General features: G+C 33.4%; 1 protein-coding gene and 1 long non-coding RNA gene across 11 annotated transcripts in view; one reads left to right on the forward strand and one right to left on the reverse strand.

The window, feature by feature from the left end:
* The window catches only part of KHDRBS2 (KH RNA binding domain containing, signal transduction associated 2), a 577654-nt gene that overhangs the window by 132954 nt on the left and 428617 nt on the right, over window positions 1-16083 (forward strand). The gene's annotated exons all lie outside the window — the stretch shown is intronic.
* The window catches only part of LOC306665335, an 811245-nt gene that overhangs the window by 119613 nt on the left and 675549 nt on the right, over window positions 1-16083 (reverse strand). The window lies entirely within an intron of this gene.

A 16083-nucleotide genomic window follows, 5' to 3' on the forward strand; every position in this document is an offset into this window, starting at 1 on the left:
TTTTTAACTGAATTAAGCGGTATATGTTTCATTTTTTAAAAGGATAGATTTCTGAAGAAATACATATAAGACCATGTAATTTGTTCCCAACATTTATGTCTGAAATACTTTCAATATGAATCCATAACATGGGACAGCTTTAAGAACAGTATGCCATTCAGAATAAATGAGTTAGTGATCTTACGCTGCACTGGCCAGACATTTAAATATTACATCCTTTTCTAAGACTGAACATTCCAAAGTAGAGAAAAAATAATACTATAAAACTAGCCAGAAGAGAGTAGTTATTGTGATTGGGGAGTTGCTGCATATTGGTAATATGAAGATTCATTATAGGACTTCAAAATACATTTCATTTAAAAGGGAAAACCTAGCTGATAGCAGCTTCAGCACTTACTTAGTTCTTCCCAACTTAAAGAGTAGAATTCATCCTGATTTAAAGTAGTTCTGTTATCTCTTTACCATGAAATTTCTTCACATATTCATGCCGATTATCCCACTGTTTTGTTCTAGAAATAGTGAACTGTTATTTACTTTGAAATAATTACATTAATTAAAGTTTTAAAGGGAAAATAAACCCACATTTATATGCAAAACACTGTTTAGCTGCTTAGAAGAGCTAATCATGTTTATGGACACCCGAAGTTTCTCATTGAAATACATGGGAAATTACCTAAGGAGATACAAGGTTGCAAAGTTATATGCTCCGGGAATATTAATTAACAATCTCTTATTCTACAAGACACATTTCTAAACATCAGAACACAAACCATATTATAAAACAAAACCAGCTAGATGGGAAAGAGGCAGAGGTTTTCATTCTATTCCAACTTTGTTTCCTCTTTACCTAGATCTAGGCTTTGATAACTAGAAATCTAGCTCCAGTGTCACCCACTGCAATTTTATAGTATCTTTGCAAATTAAATTCATATTATGATGATGATGATGATGATGATGATGTAGTACCAGGGATTAAACCCAGGTTCACTTGACGACTGAGCCACATCTCCAGCCCTTTTTTGTTTTTTATTTTGAGACAGGGTCTTGCTAGTTTGCTGAGACTGGCTTTGAATTTGCAATCCTCCTGCCTTAACTTCCTGCACCACTGGGATTACAGGTGTGCACCTCCACTTTCTTGCATCAGAATGCTTCTGCCTATATGTCCCCACAAATTCAGTGTAATTTAAAACAAGTGTAAAGGTTCTACTGATAAGGAAGTAGTATAGTTGCAAAGACCTCTGGGACTAATGATTGTTAGTGCTTTTTTTTTTTTTTTTTTTTTTTTTTTTTCCTGTGTATTGGGTGAGTTAAAATGAAAGGAGTATGTATAATTACCACAAACGTTTTCCCCTACATATAATGTTTGAAAATGCTTTAGGGAAAGCAAAATATTTTAAGCCCAGCAAAATCATAGTAGGACTAATGCTTTAGCACAATAGATTTAAGAATTCTGCACTTGAATTTTCTTCTGACTTAAGATCTGTAGATAGAATCATATTAGCACTCATGTAAAAGAATGGCATTAAAATAAATCCACCTATCCTAGACATTCACATGTGCCTGAATAATGTGTGGTATAGAATAGGTGCTTAGAAAAAAATTAATTTTAGATGGATTATATACATATATCAAAACTAACTGTAAAAAGTGTAATTATTGAGACATCTCGGATATAATTCTTCAAACAACTGAAAATGGAGCATTATATTCATTATACTCAGGGACAGGATATTTTGGAAAAAGATATACTTCAGTAAACAGAAGACAAATTAGAAATTATCTACTTCACTGACACTCTATTTTGTTGAGAAAATTGAGGTCATCAAGCAAGATCTTCATCAGCAACACCCCCTCAAAACCTGAGAACATGTCCCTCTTTTACATAGGATGAAGCATTTCTCTCCTACCTAAGGTGAAATCCTTTATGTTTTTGCTAATTCTCACACATCCAGCAATCTTCACCAGAGCCTCAGTTTATTGATATTGTTTGTCAATATTGCCTTCTCTTCAGATCTTTTCTTTAGTCAATGCATGTTTTTAAACCTTACCCTCTCAAAAAAGAAAATATGTGTCTAGCTGTTATATTTCAAATCCCTTTCTCATTTTAACTTTTCAAATGCATTCTATTCTGTGCTCAATCATGTATTTTCATTAGTTGCCACGTCCACTTCATTTTGACTTTTATTTATATTTCTTTATTGTTAAAAATGGCTACATATTTTTAAAAGTGTTTAGTGTCCTCTAATCCTGTGAGTTAAGTTTCAGTCTTTGTGATAATCAGAAACTGCTCTTTATATTTACAAATGCCCATTGATGGAATGGGATCATCCCTAACTGAAAATGACTGTTCTTTCAAAAGTGTTCTCTTTAAAGTCCTCAGTAGCACTCTACGTTGTAAATATCAATAGAATTGTCTTTCCATGCAAGACTTCCAGTTTTATAGTTAAGCTCTTTCTCCTTTTTAAACTTTGTATTTCCTTCATTTCTAAAGTAGTACATTCACCAGTTTCTCCTTATACTAATATAAGTTCTCTCTTTGCTCTTTTACTTGAATCTGCCACTTAAATGTCAATGTTGCCTATAGTTCACATTCTTAATCCACTGTATGTAACACTTTATGCTAGTGGCTATTAATGTTTTGAGTGTTTTGTACATCTCTTTGACAATCTGTTGATAGCTATAGATTTTGTTCCCTAAAGGGGCATTAAGTAAATGGAACATGTTTATCACACAAACACAGGGAATTATGTGTGTAATTCAGAGTTTATGAATCCACTGCAGCCTATTATTGGACTTTTGATTAAAAATTTCTGAGCATCAGCTCTCTCTACTGGATTAGGTTTTTGGAAAACAAATTTTTGTAGTAGTAGATATAGGCCTTTATTTAATTTATTTTTATGTGGTACTAAAATGATTGAACTCAGTGCCTCACACTGAGTTCTGTGCCACTGAACTACAGTCTCAGATCTACTGGATTAATTTTAATAACCCCCAATTTTTATCATTTCACTTCACATTTACCACAAAAGTGTCCCAACTGTCTCCATCTCTAATCTTGCCCATAAATATATTCTTCATACAGCTGTCAGAATTATTTATACAATGTAGAAATCTGATCACAAAATCAAAGATCCTTAATACTGTGCAGGAGGTGTCCTACAAAGTCTGCTACTCATTTCCTGCCTCAGTTCTTGCCACCTACTTTATATAAACTTTTCACAGAGTGCTTGCAATGTGCTTGACAATGTATCATTTATTTCAGTTTGTCTCAAAAGCATTGTAACATTTTTTAAAGTAACATTGAGATATTTGGTTTATAAGGAACTGCAAAACTAGGAGCTTTAGAGAAATATGGAAGTCAAGTAATGCTGGAGGAAAGTTTTTCTTGGCAAATTTGGATTTTTGTCATTATGGATTAAGATTAATAAAACACCTGGTTTGTGTTATTTTTATATTTATATATGCAAATCTTTTCCAAATTCTTGTGCAATAGTTGACAGTAAGTAAAATAAACTGATAAAAGGGTAATGCTTGCAAGGTGAAATCTCATATGACAAAGGCAAAAAGTAGAACTGACTTTAGGGGGCAGTAGCAGAGCATAAACCATTTGTGGAGAGCCTGGTTAATTACCCACTTCTAAAGCAGCCTTTAGGCTTGATTGTCACTTAATGAATGGTTTGACTTACCTCATGTTACAGTAATGGTTTAAAAGTCAATGACCTTCTCATTGTTCTCATCAGTATCACATAGCTCTGATTAAGTGTATATTGTACTGAGGAAGGTGCTGCATAATGAGAACCATGTAGGCTGAATCAATATTTAGGAGTTGGGGCAATAAATGATAGTGTCAGGATATATTTGTATTTTGTCCAAATGTGTCATTATATGTAAATGATCAAAAATGTGTTAAATCAAAGTAACAAAGTCATTTGTATAAAATAATATCCATTTCCTCTTCTGCCTTCCCACTGGCATCTAGTGAAATGTTGTTTTCTGAAAACGTTTGTCAATGGTTTTTGAAACGTAATAAAATCTGTAACTAAAGGTTTCAAAAATGCTCTGTTCTCAGATTGTTTTTCATCCTAAAGACACTATCAATTTGTTTTCAGCTTTATCCATTTTAGGATAAAAATAATAGTATTGTATTTGCAAAGGGAAAAGAGCATTACAAACAATTACTTACAACTTGCCAGTGGCCGTTTTATACATTACCTTGGAATAATTTTAAATAACCAATTTTACACACTTCCTGGAAAAACATGCAGGCAGTTTGATAAGATAAAACTTTAAAGATGTGAGTTTGTTTCTATTTAACCTTGTAGTTGTAATAGCAACACACACAATTTTTGGTGACATATCTCTATTTTCCTTAAATTTTTCTTGAGGGAATAATCTGTATAAGACATATCTGCAAAGTTTAATGGGTTCATAAATTCTAGTTCACAGTCAATTTCACATGGAACCATTTCTAGGTTTAATCAACCTCCTAGATAGTCTTGACAAGCTTCAGTTATTCTGTTATTTCTATTGTTTGGCAACAGATTTCTATTTTAGGATAAAGTGAAAATGCAATATGAGCAACTTACTGTAGAAATCTTTCTTTATCAGACTTTGAGTTAGTCACAATAATAAAAGATAACATTTTGGGTTAAGTTTTCTTAAATAGAAATTTAGTGGCCTACTTGCTTAACAAATAACAAGAATCTCACACAAATCACTGTTGATAGTATAATTTTCTCCTGAAATATGGATCTGTTAAAATACCAAATGACTCTTATCAATATTGTTTTTATTGCAGAAGTGGCACTGCATCTTCAAGTTATCTGATTAGTCAGAAGAGCAAATGTGTCCAAGGACACAACTGTTGAAAAACTGGCAATTACAGAATAATTGAAGCATGTCAAGATAATTTAGATAGCTGAAAAGAAGTATGTGATAACCTTTATGCATATGATATTTGGAAGCAAGAAGACAGAAAGTTATTGAGTGCCTTTGCATGCTATTGTGAGACTTCAAGTCTTATTCCACACATAGTGATCAGTCGCAGTTGTGCTCCTATACTGTGGGAGAGTCAGCCTACAAGTCAATCATGATATCTGTCAATTGTGGACCTGGGCAACGAAGGGATAGAAACTGCCCAAGTAAACTCAGCAGCACAACAACTACACAGAATAGTGAACATTGGGAGGGGATGCTTTGTGAACTGTTTTGATAGGATTTCAAGAGTACAGCTAAACCTTCATGAACAATAAGTCACTTAGAGGAAACTTGGCTCATTTTAACTTTGTGAACATCAGGATATGAACTCAGACACTTAATTTATTAAACCTTAAATTTAAAGTTGTAAAATGGCATTCCATGAACCGGATGTTCAATCCTCACAGTGTTTTAAAATAAGAACTAGTGGACAACAGTTTAAAACCTTTCTAGGAAAAAAACTGCAAGAGAGAGAGCAACACTTGACTTTTGTAACCTAAGGTTGTTATCAGTTTGTGAAATTTCATTTTTTCCTATAGGATATCCCCTCTCTAGTTCAGATCTCTAATACTTCCCATTGTTCACTGACGCTAAGGCCAAGTATCAGTTTCTTTTAAGAGACTTGCAATGCTTTTGGGTTTACATTTGACTTTCACGTTCATTATTGTTACTTTCATTGCCTCAGAAGATCTTGAGTTTACAATTTTGCTCCAAATAAAACTGATTTGAAATTATATGTCTAAAATTAGTTATCCCCAAAAGTGGCTACTTTAAATGCCAGAAATCTAAAAGACAAAACAATCTGGCACAGAATGCTGAGAATTGCATTTATTTAAAAAAATGTATGAAAAATGATCAGATGAGGTTTTGCACCCAAAGGCTCAGACCCAGTAGTAAGGAATGGGGAGGAGCACCTTTCCAGTAGCGCTAGCTGGCTTCACAGGTGTCATCAGTTCCTACATATATGACCAAAGAGGTCTGAGCTTTGCCTCAGAGAACAAGCTAAATGACTATGCATCTAAATTGCTGTGCTTTTAATGTGATTGGCAAATGTTTGCCAGGCAGATGCCAGGAATCTCACTTAACTGTGGCTGTTCACTATGGTAGCTAACCACTTACTAACATTTTAGCATTAGTGAGAGTCTTACATCGTAATTCCTTTTTCCCCTGTTTTTGTTATTAATATACAAAGCCTTAAGATTACAAAACATAATTTTAAAAAACCTAACTTATCATCTTAAGCAAAACATTATTCCTTATGCAATAACCATACAAAATTAAGACAATCTCAAAAGGATGAAAAAACTGTTTGTTAATAGAATAATGCTGAAACTTTAGCTGGAATTAGTTGCTCATTTTTAAAGACCTGATTGGGAATCAGTTAGTGAAACTGCCTATAATTAAGCTGTGTGATTTGAACAAAATCTTTTACCTGCTTGAATTCCATTTTTATTTGGTAATGTACAGTCACTGGAAACAAAACCCTCTAGACCAAGAGTTGACATACTGGCCTGTAGACCAATTTCCAAAAATTGTTTAATAAATAAGGTTTTTTTATGCATACATTAAAATTTTAATTATATATATTTAAGGTGTAGGACATGCTGTTTCCATATATATTTTACACAGTAAAGTGATTGCTACAGTGAAGTAAATTAGTACATCAGTATCTCACATTTTTTTTTTCATTGGTTTTTGCAATAAGCATACCTAAAACCTCTTAGGAAATTTCCAGCAATTATAGTTCTCATGATATACATTTGATCTCTAGACTTACTTATCTGAAATAATTACATCGTTATGCCCTTTGACCTATAATCTTCCCATTTTTTCCAGGCATACTCCTGGTAACCACCTTTCTACTCTGTTCTATTTATGCCATTTTTTTTTCTTTTGGATTTCATGTGAGTGAGATTATGCAATTTTTTCTTTTTCTGTTTGGCTAATTTCACTTCTCATAATAATAGGTTTCTGTTCTTCCATGTTGTTGCAAATGGCAGGATCTCCTATTTTAAGACTGAATACCGTTCCAATGTGTATACGTACACCACAGTTTCTTTATCCATTAATGTGTTTATTGAGACATAGGTTGTTTATATATTTTGTGAATAAAGCTCTACTGACCTTGGGAGTTAAGATGTTTTTCTGAGGTGGTAATTTCATTTCCTTTAGTATATACATAGAATAGGGATTGCTGGGTCAGATAGTACTGTTTTTAATTTCTCTAGAAACTGCTATACTGTTTTCAAAAATGGGTTTACCAATCTATATTCCCACTAAAAGTGTATATGGGTTCTCTTTTTTACACCTTTATTAATAAGTGTTGTCTTTCTTTTGAAACTAATCACCCTTATTAGACCATAACCACAGCCATTTTTTCTGTATTATCCACGGTTGTTTTTTGTTTATGATGCAGTTGAGTAGTTCTAAGAGACCATATGGGCCAGAAGCTCAAAGTATTTAGTCTCTGACACTTTAGAGAAAAACATTGCTGCCATGTATCTTAAAGTCTCATTTAAATTTCTTGAGCAAATTAGACCAAAATAAGACATGTTTGAGTCCATGGTATGACACATGATTTTTGGCTTTGATGCTGGAATTCGTAGGAATTCTCTAAAATCAATTAGGAGGGAAGAGAATAAGAGATCTGACACTTACAGAACTATTGCCGTCAATGGCATAATGAAAATAACAATGCCACATTATGTATGGTAGTAAGCATCTTCCTGGAAACAGAAACCTAATATCAATGGGTTACAGATTCATTATTTTATTTTAAAGAGAAAAGGTTTATTTCAGCTGACAATTTTAGAGGTTTCAATCCATAATCAGTTGGACCTGTTGCTTGGGGCCTGTGGCAGCACATCATGGTGGGAATGTTTAGTGGAGCAAAATTACATACATCATAGTGAGGAAGTAAAAGGGAAAGAGACCAGGGCTCCAAAATGCCTTTCAACGGCATGCTCCCAAAGACCTGATGACCTCCTACTATGCTTTCTTCTTAAGGGTTCCACCACCTCCTTTTTAAAACATTTGTTCTGATTAGTTATATATGACAGTAGAATGCATTTTGACATATCATACACAAATGAAGTATAAATTCTCATTCTTCTGGTTGTACGTGATGTAGAGTTATACCTGTTGTGTAATCATATATACGCATAGGATAATAAAGTCTGATTAATTCTACCCCCAAACCCGGTTCCCTCCCTTTACTTCCCTCTGTCTAATCCAAACTACCTCTATTCTTTCTTACTGACCCTCTCCTTGTTTTGAATTAGCATCCGCATATCAATAGAAAATATTCAGCATTTGGTTCTTTGGGATTTGCTTATTTCACTTAGCATAATATTCTCCAACTTCATCCATTTACTGGCAAATGCCATAATTTCATTCTTCTTTAAGAATTGTGTATTCATACCACAATTTCTTTATCCATTCATCTGTTGAAGGGCACCTAGTTTGGTTCCATAGTTTAGCTATGGTGAATTGAGATGCTATAAATATTGATGTGGCTGCATCACTATAGTATGCTGATTTTAATTCCTCTAAGCATAAACTGAGAAGTGGGACAGATGGGTCAAATGGTGGTTCCATTCCAAGTTTTCTGAGGAATTTCCATACTGCTTTCCAAAGTGGTTTCAACAATTTGCCATCATCAATGTATGAGTGTACTGTTTTTTCCTGCATTCTTACCAACATTTACTGTTGCTTGTATTATTGATATTTGCCATTCTGACTGAAGTGAGATGGAATCTCAGTGTAGTTTTAATTTGCATTTCTCTAATTGCTAGAGAGGTTGAACATTTTTTCACATATTTTTTGACTTTTGTATTTCTTCTTCTGTGAAGTGTCTATTCAGTTCCTTAGACCATTTATTGATCCGGTTATTTGGTTTTTTGGTGTTAACTTTTTGTGTTCTTTGTATATCCCGGAGATTAATGCTCTTTATGTGGTGCATGTGGTAAAGATTTTCTCCCATTCTATAGGCTCTCTCTTCACATTCTTGGTTGTTTCCTTTGCTGTGAAGAAGCTTTTTTTAGTTTGATTACATTCCATGTATTGATTCTTGATTTTACTTCTTGTACTTTGGGAGTCTTCTTAAGAAAGTCACTTACTAAGCCTACATGATGGAGATTTGGGCCTACTTTTTTCTTCTGCTTGGCAGAGTCTCTGTTCTAGTGCCTAAGTACCTCATGCACTTTGAGTTGAGTTTTGCACAGAGAGATTGAAGTTTAATTTAATTTCGCTAAGTATGGATATTCAGTTTTCCCAGCGCCATTTGTTGAAGAGGCTATCTTCAATGTATGTTTATGATGCCTTTGTCTTATACAAGATAACTATATTTATGTGGGTCTGTCTCTATGCCTTCTATTCTGTGTACCATTGGTCTGCATGTCTGTTTTGGTGCAGATAACCATGCCATTTTTGTTACTATATCTTTGAAGTATAATTTAAGGTCTGGTAATGTGATGTCTCCTGCTTCACTTTTCTTGCTAAGGATTGCTTTGGTTATTCTGGGTCTCTTATTTTTCCAAATGAATTTCTTGATTGCTTTTTCTATTTCTATGAAGAATGTCATTGGGCTGTTAATAGGAATTGCATTAAATCTTTATAATACCTTTGGTAGTATGGCCATTTTGACAATATTTACTCTGCTTATCCAAGAGCATGGGAGATCTTTCCATCTTCTAAGAACTTTAATTTCTTTCTTCAGTGTTCAGTAGTTTTCATTGTAGAGGTCTTTCACCTTTTTTGTTAAATTGATTCCCAACTTTTTTTTTTTTGAGGCTATCATGAATGAGGTAGTTTTCCTAATTTCTTGTTCAGTAGATTCATCACTGATGTATAGGAACACATTTTACTTATGAGTGTTAATTTTATATCCTGCTGCTTTGCTGAATTTATTTACGAGTTCTAGAAGTTTTTTTGATGGAATTTTTTGGGTGCTCTAAATATAGGATCATGTCTTCAGCAAATAGCAATAGTTAGAGTTCTTTTTCTATTGGTATCCCTTTAATTTCTTTAGTTTGTCTAATTGCTCTGGCTAGAGTTTCAAGGACAGTGTTGAATAAAAGTGGTGAAAGAGGGCATCCTTGTATTGTTCCAGTTTTTAGAGTAATTTCTACATTTAGGATGATATTGGCCTTAAGTTTAGCATAGATAGCTTTTACAATGTTGAGGTATGTTCCTACTATCCCTAGATTTTCTAGTGTTTTGAATATAAAGCAGTGCTGTGTTTTGTCGATTGCTTTTTATGCATCTATTGAGACAATCATGATTTTTGTCTTTAACTTTATTGATGTGATAAATTATATATATTGATTTCTGTATGTTAAACCAATCTTGCATCCCTGGGAAGAACCCCTCTTTATTGTGGTGCACTGTATTTTTAATATGTTTTTGTATGTGATTTGCCAGAATGTTCTTGAGAATTTTTGTATCCATGTTCATCAGGGAGGTTGGTGTGATGTTTTCTTTCCTTGTTGTGTCTTCGTTTGGTTTTGGTATTAGTGTGATACTAGCTTTATAGAATGAGTTTCGAAGTGTTCCCTCCTTTTCTGTTTTGTGGAATAAGGTGATATGTATTGATTTTAATTCTACTTTGAATGTCCTGTAAAATTCGGGTGAAAATCCCTCTGGTCCTGGGCTTTGCTTATTTGGTAGGCTTTTGATGGCATCTATTATTTCATTGCTTAAAATTGATCTGTTTAAATTATGTATGTCCTCCTGATTCAGCATGTGTAGGTCATATCTCTGTAGAAATTTGTCAATGTCTTCAATATTTTCTATTTTATTAGAGTATACATTTTTAAAATAGTTTCTGATTATCGTCGTATTTCAGTAGCTTTCCTCATGATAGTTCCTTTTTCATCACAAATTTTAGTAATTTGAGTTTTCTCTTTCTCCTCATTAGCACGGCTAAGGGTTTGTCAATTTCATTTATTTTTTTCAAAGAACCAACTTTTAGTTTTATGAATTTTAAAAAATTGTCTCTTTCAATTTCAGTGATTTCACCTCTGATTTTAATTATTTCCTGTCTTTTGCTTTGGGTGTTGATTTGTTCTTCTTTTTCTAGGGTTTTGAGATGTAATGTGAGGTTATTTATTCATACATATTGAATTTCTGTTCTTTTAAGGAATAAGCTCAATGCAATGAACTGACCTCTTAGCACTGCCTTCATAGTATCCCAGAGATTTTGTTGTGTTGCTATTCTCATATACTTCTAAATATTTTTTTTTATTTCATCCCTGATTTCTTCTACTATCTATTGGTCATTCAATAGCATATTATTTAGACTCTAGGTGTTAGAGTAGCTTCTATTTTTTATTTTATCATTGATTTCTAAATTTCATTTCATCAAGATCTGATAGAATGCAAGGTGTTATCTCATTGTTTTGTATTAGCTAAGAGTTGCTTTGTGGCAAAAGATATGGTCTGTTTTAGAGAAGGATTCATGTGCTGCCCAAGAAAAGAATGTATTCACTCATTGATGGATGAATTATTATACATATGTCTGTTAAATCTAAATTATTGATTGTACTACTTAGCTCTGTAGTTTCTTTGTTTAGTTTGGAAGATCTATGCAGTTGTGAGAGATGTGTTAAAGCACCCAGTATTGTGTTCTGTTTGATTCTTGAGATTGAGAAGGGTTTGTTTGATGCACATAGATACTCCATTGTTTAGATGGAATTATTTACGATTATTATGTCTTGATGTATATTTACTTTAAGCAGTATGAAATGTCCTTCTTTGTCCCTTCTGATTAACTTTTGCCTGAAGTCCACTTTATCTGATTTGAGGATAGAAACCCCTACTTGTTTATGTAATCCATGTGATTCATATTTTTTTTCCCCAACCTTTCATCTTCATTCTGTGGATGTCATTGCCTATGAAGTGAGTCTTTTGGAGACAGCATATTGTTGGGTCTTGTTTTTTAATCCAACTTGCCATTCTATGTCTTTCGATTGATGAGTTTAGACTGTTAACATTCAAGGTCATTATTGAGATGTGATTTATATTCCCAGTCATTTTTTTATTTTTATTTCTGGATTTTAATTTGAATTAGTATCTCCTTTGATTGACTATTCCTTTAGTGTAGTTCCTTCCTTTACTAGTTTTCACTTTTTTTTTTTTTTTTTCGTTTTGTCTTCAAGGACTATTTTGTTGAGAATGTCCTGTAGTGCAGACTTTCTAGTTGTGAATTGTTTTAACTTTAGTCTCAATTTGAAGCTTATTTTTACTGTATATAGAATTTTTGGTTGGCATTCATTTTCTTTCAGAGCTTGGTATATATTATTCTAAGACCTTCTAGCTTTGAGTGTCTGGGTTGAGAAATCATCTGAGATCCAAATTGGTTTCTCCCTAAATGGAATCTGATATTTTTCTATGGCAGCCTTTAAAATTCTATCCTCATTCTGTATGTTAGGCATTTTCATTATAATGTGCCTTGTGTGACTCTGTTGTAATTTTGTACATCTGGGGTCCTGTAAGCCTCTTGTATTTGATTTTCCATTTCATCCTTAGGTTTGGTAAATTTTCTGATACTATTCCTTTGGAAAGATTGTTCATTACTTTGGTTTGTGTCTCTGCTACTTCATCTATCCCAATAAATCTTAAATTTGTTTTTTTTTGTTGTTGTTATCCCATAATTCTTAGAAATTCTGTTCATAGTTTTTTGTCATCTTCTCTCCATGGTCAACTTTATTTTCAAATTTATTTATTTTGTCTTTATTGCTTGAGATTCTGCTTCCAAGTGGTGTATTGTATTGTCAGTGCTTTTCATTGAATTTTTAGGTTTATTGATTCCTTCATTTCAAGAATTACCGTCTGATTTCTATTCAGAATTCTGTCTCTTTATTCAAGTGATCATTCAGTTATTGAATTTTATTTCCAATTTATCTCCTTACATCATCATTTACATTGTAGATCGGTTATGTACATTCTAAGCTCCTTCTCTGTTATTTCTTAAATAGTGTTATCAATGGATTCCATTATTGGAGTATCTTGGTTTGTTTGGGGTGATTTGTTTCCCTTGTTTTTTCTTGTGGTGTGTCTACCCATCTAGAAGTACAGTTTCTACCCTATAGATCTACAATGTTTAAGTTTTTTAGTACCTCACCTTTAAAGGGGAGACAAATAATAACAGCACCCAATGGAAGTAATATATAGTCTTAAACTGAATAGCTTCTACCAAGAAATCTACTGTTTTGTCACAGTAAACAGAAATGATGGGTTCAATTATTGTCTACAATATAAAAAAGTACTTTTGCAAAAGGATTTCAAATAGTGGTGAAAGAGAGAACTTGTATTCCACCATCTTCTCTTACTCACATTTATCATTTTAAATCAGGCAAAAACCATAGAAAGATCCCTATCAATATGTTTGTTTTTTCCAGATATTCAAATTGAGCTATGGCAGCTGACATTAGGTTATTAAATAAAATTCATTAAAGGAGTCATTCTCAAACTTTAGCTGTACCAATATCACCAAGAGCTTTGAAGAGATAGATTACTAGGCTTCACCCTCAGAATGTTGGAGAGAGGCCACACTTTGAGAATGACCAGTGTAAGTCTCTACCTCATGATAAGAAAGGAAGGAATGTCCTGCTTATAAATTTATTTGTACATTTTGTTCTAAGAATGATTTTAGATGATTAATAGATTCATCATTTAAGCAAAACGAATGTACTTTAAAATAAAAATAAAGACAGGAATCTGAGTCCTGACTTTTTAATGTATTCATCAACTTATATTAAATTTTGAAGATGAATTTTTGCCTTCCCAATAGGATTATTTTGAGGTATCATTGGTTACTTAGTAATTTGAAAATTTTTGATTAAAATGTAAGACAGTTACAAAAGTTTCAAGAATATTAGCTTGGTTTTTAGAGTTGGCAGTCATCAAAATACACTGTGTCATTTCATTGATGTCTATCCAGTATACTTCATCTTCTCCTCAATATTTTATTCACAAACAGATGTCATGTACATTGTTAGAAATTTTCACAAATTCATTCAGAACGCATTTCATCACAGAAACAAACCATTCATTGAAAATTAGAATACAATAAACACCTTACATGTATGACTTATCTCCCATTTACTTCTCTTTAATATCCACTGTCCTCTATCTTCTCCCTGTTTTATGCTATGACAGATTGATATGCATGGACTACATTAACAGGCCTCTGTGTCTTCTGGCTTCCTTTTGGGCTTAGCCAATTAGGAGATCAGAGGGTGAGAATGGAGAATGAGATGAGGGCATCTATTTTTGTTTGTTACATGTGAGGTTCCCTTAGGAACTATGCTTCATCAGCAAGACTGTTCTGCTCTCGTAGCCTGCTGTACACAACTCCCTCTCTTCTGCTAACCTCTGCTCCCTCCTCCCTTCATATGTGAAGGAGGTGCAGCTTGACCTGGCTTAGCTCTGCAGGGGGAACCCCCTGTGCTGCCTCAATGCTACTATAATCTTTGTAAGGAGCCCTTTTGTAAATAAACCCAGCTTGAGTCATTGCAATTCCAGTGGTATTATTGGGATCCTTACTTAATAACATCTTCTCAATGATCTGATGAAAAATATTATTTTACCATTTTACATATAAGAAAATTAAGGATCCAAGAAATAGGAGTGTCTAGATTCATAGTGTACATAGTTCCTAGTATGCAATCTCTCTGCTATTAACAGTTATCAAATATGAGTATGTATAAGAATGACTTGGGGGAGTTTGTAAAACAAATTGTAAGTTCCACCATCAAAAATTCTGATTCTATCTAAGGTATAAGCTTTGTAAATCTGTATTTTAACAATATTATAGATCTTTTTTTCTGGAAAAATACTGCTAGTAATATCAATTTCTTATAATTATTAGATAGTACAAATATGTTAGCATAAATATTTAACATAATATTACAACAATGTTCATTTTACTACCATAAATACCACTACTAATGAATATTTTTATGCTGCCTGTTAACTAGTGTTTTAGTCACTTGTATTGCTGCTATGAATAAAAGACCCGACCAGCACAATTGCAGAAGAGGAAAAGTTTATTTAGGGGCTCAAGGTTTCAGAGGTCCATAGACAGCAGTCTGTATTCCTTAGGGCTTGAGGTGAGGCAGGACATCGTGACAGAAGAGTGTGGTGGAAGGAGGCAGTTTACATGGTGATCAGGAAGCAGAGAAGTCTCCACTTGTCAGATAAAAATATATACCTCAAAATAATGGCGCAATTCCCACCTCCTCCAGCCATACCCTACCTGTCAGTTAATCCTTATCAGGGGCAATTCACTGATTGGGTTAGGACTCTCACAACCCAATCATTTCTCTTCTGAACCTTCTTGCATTGTCTCACACATGAGATTTTGGGGGACACTTTACATCCAATTCATAACAATTAGTTACCTTCATAATAATTTTTGATGACAAATGTGCTGTTCTCATTCTCCTCTTACAAATAATTATACTATGAATAGAGAATTTAAGTCAAATGACAAAGCTATATATCTCAGTTCAGTAGCTCAGATATCTAATTTCAGAACCCATGTTCTCGAATACCTCATCATGCATGGCCTTTGAACATACTTGGTGCACTATAGCAAACTGCCAATAGGTCCTTGATTTCACTGCCTCAATTTTCTTACCTTATCATATTGTCACTAGTTACTCTGCAAAGGGGATGATTCTATCATGATTACCATCTCGGTATTTCTAAATTACCTTTTCATGCTAAGGGCTGTGAAATTTATAACCCTACCTCTTTTTGTTTCTTTGATCATTAGTTTTATTAGACAGTTGTATTCCTTATGGATGCTTTGGAATGAAAAAATAATAGCCATCAACAATGATGCTCATTTATTTATATTAGGATTTAGTAGTTATGCACAAATATGTGTCTAGTCAAAAAAAATGTATGGGTGTCCCTTCAGATAATCATGTACAAAGAATCTCATCTAATTTTCCTCAGATTTGAAATACCACGTTAAACATCTGGAACATTTCCTTCATGAAATAACACTTTATTCATGTATTCCTGATACTTCAGGATAGCCATTCTCTATAATGCCCTGTCCAATAGAAGGTCCCTGTGTTGATATAAGCATTCTGT

Source organism: Sciurus vulgaris (genome assembly GCF_902686455.1).
Source record: "Sciurus vulgaris genome assembly, chromosome: 7".
NCBI lineage: Eukaryota > Metazoa > Chordata > Mammalia > Rodentia > Sciuridae > Sciurus > Sciurus vulgaris.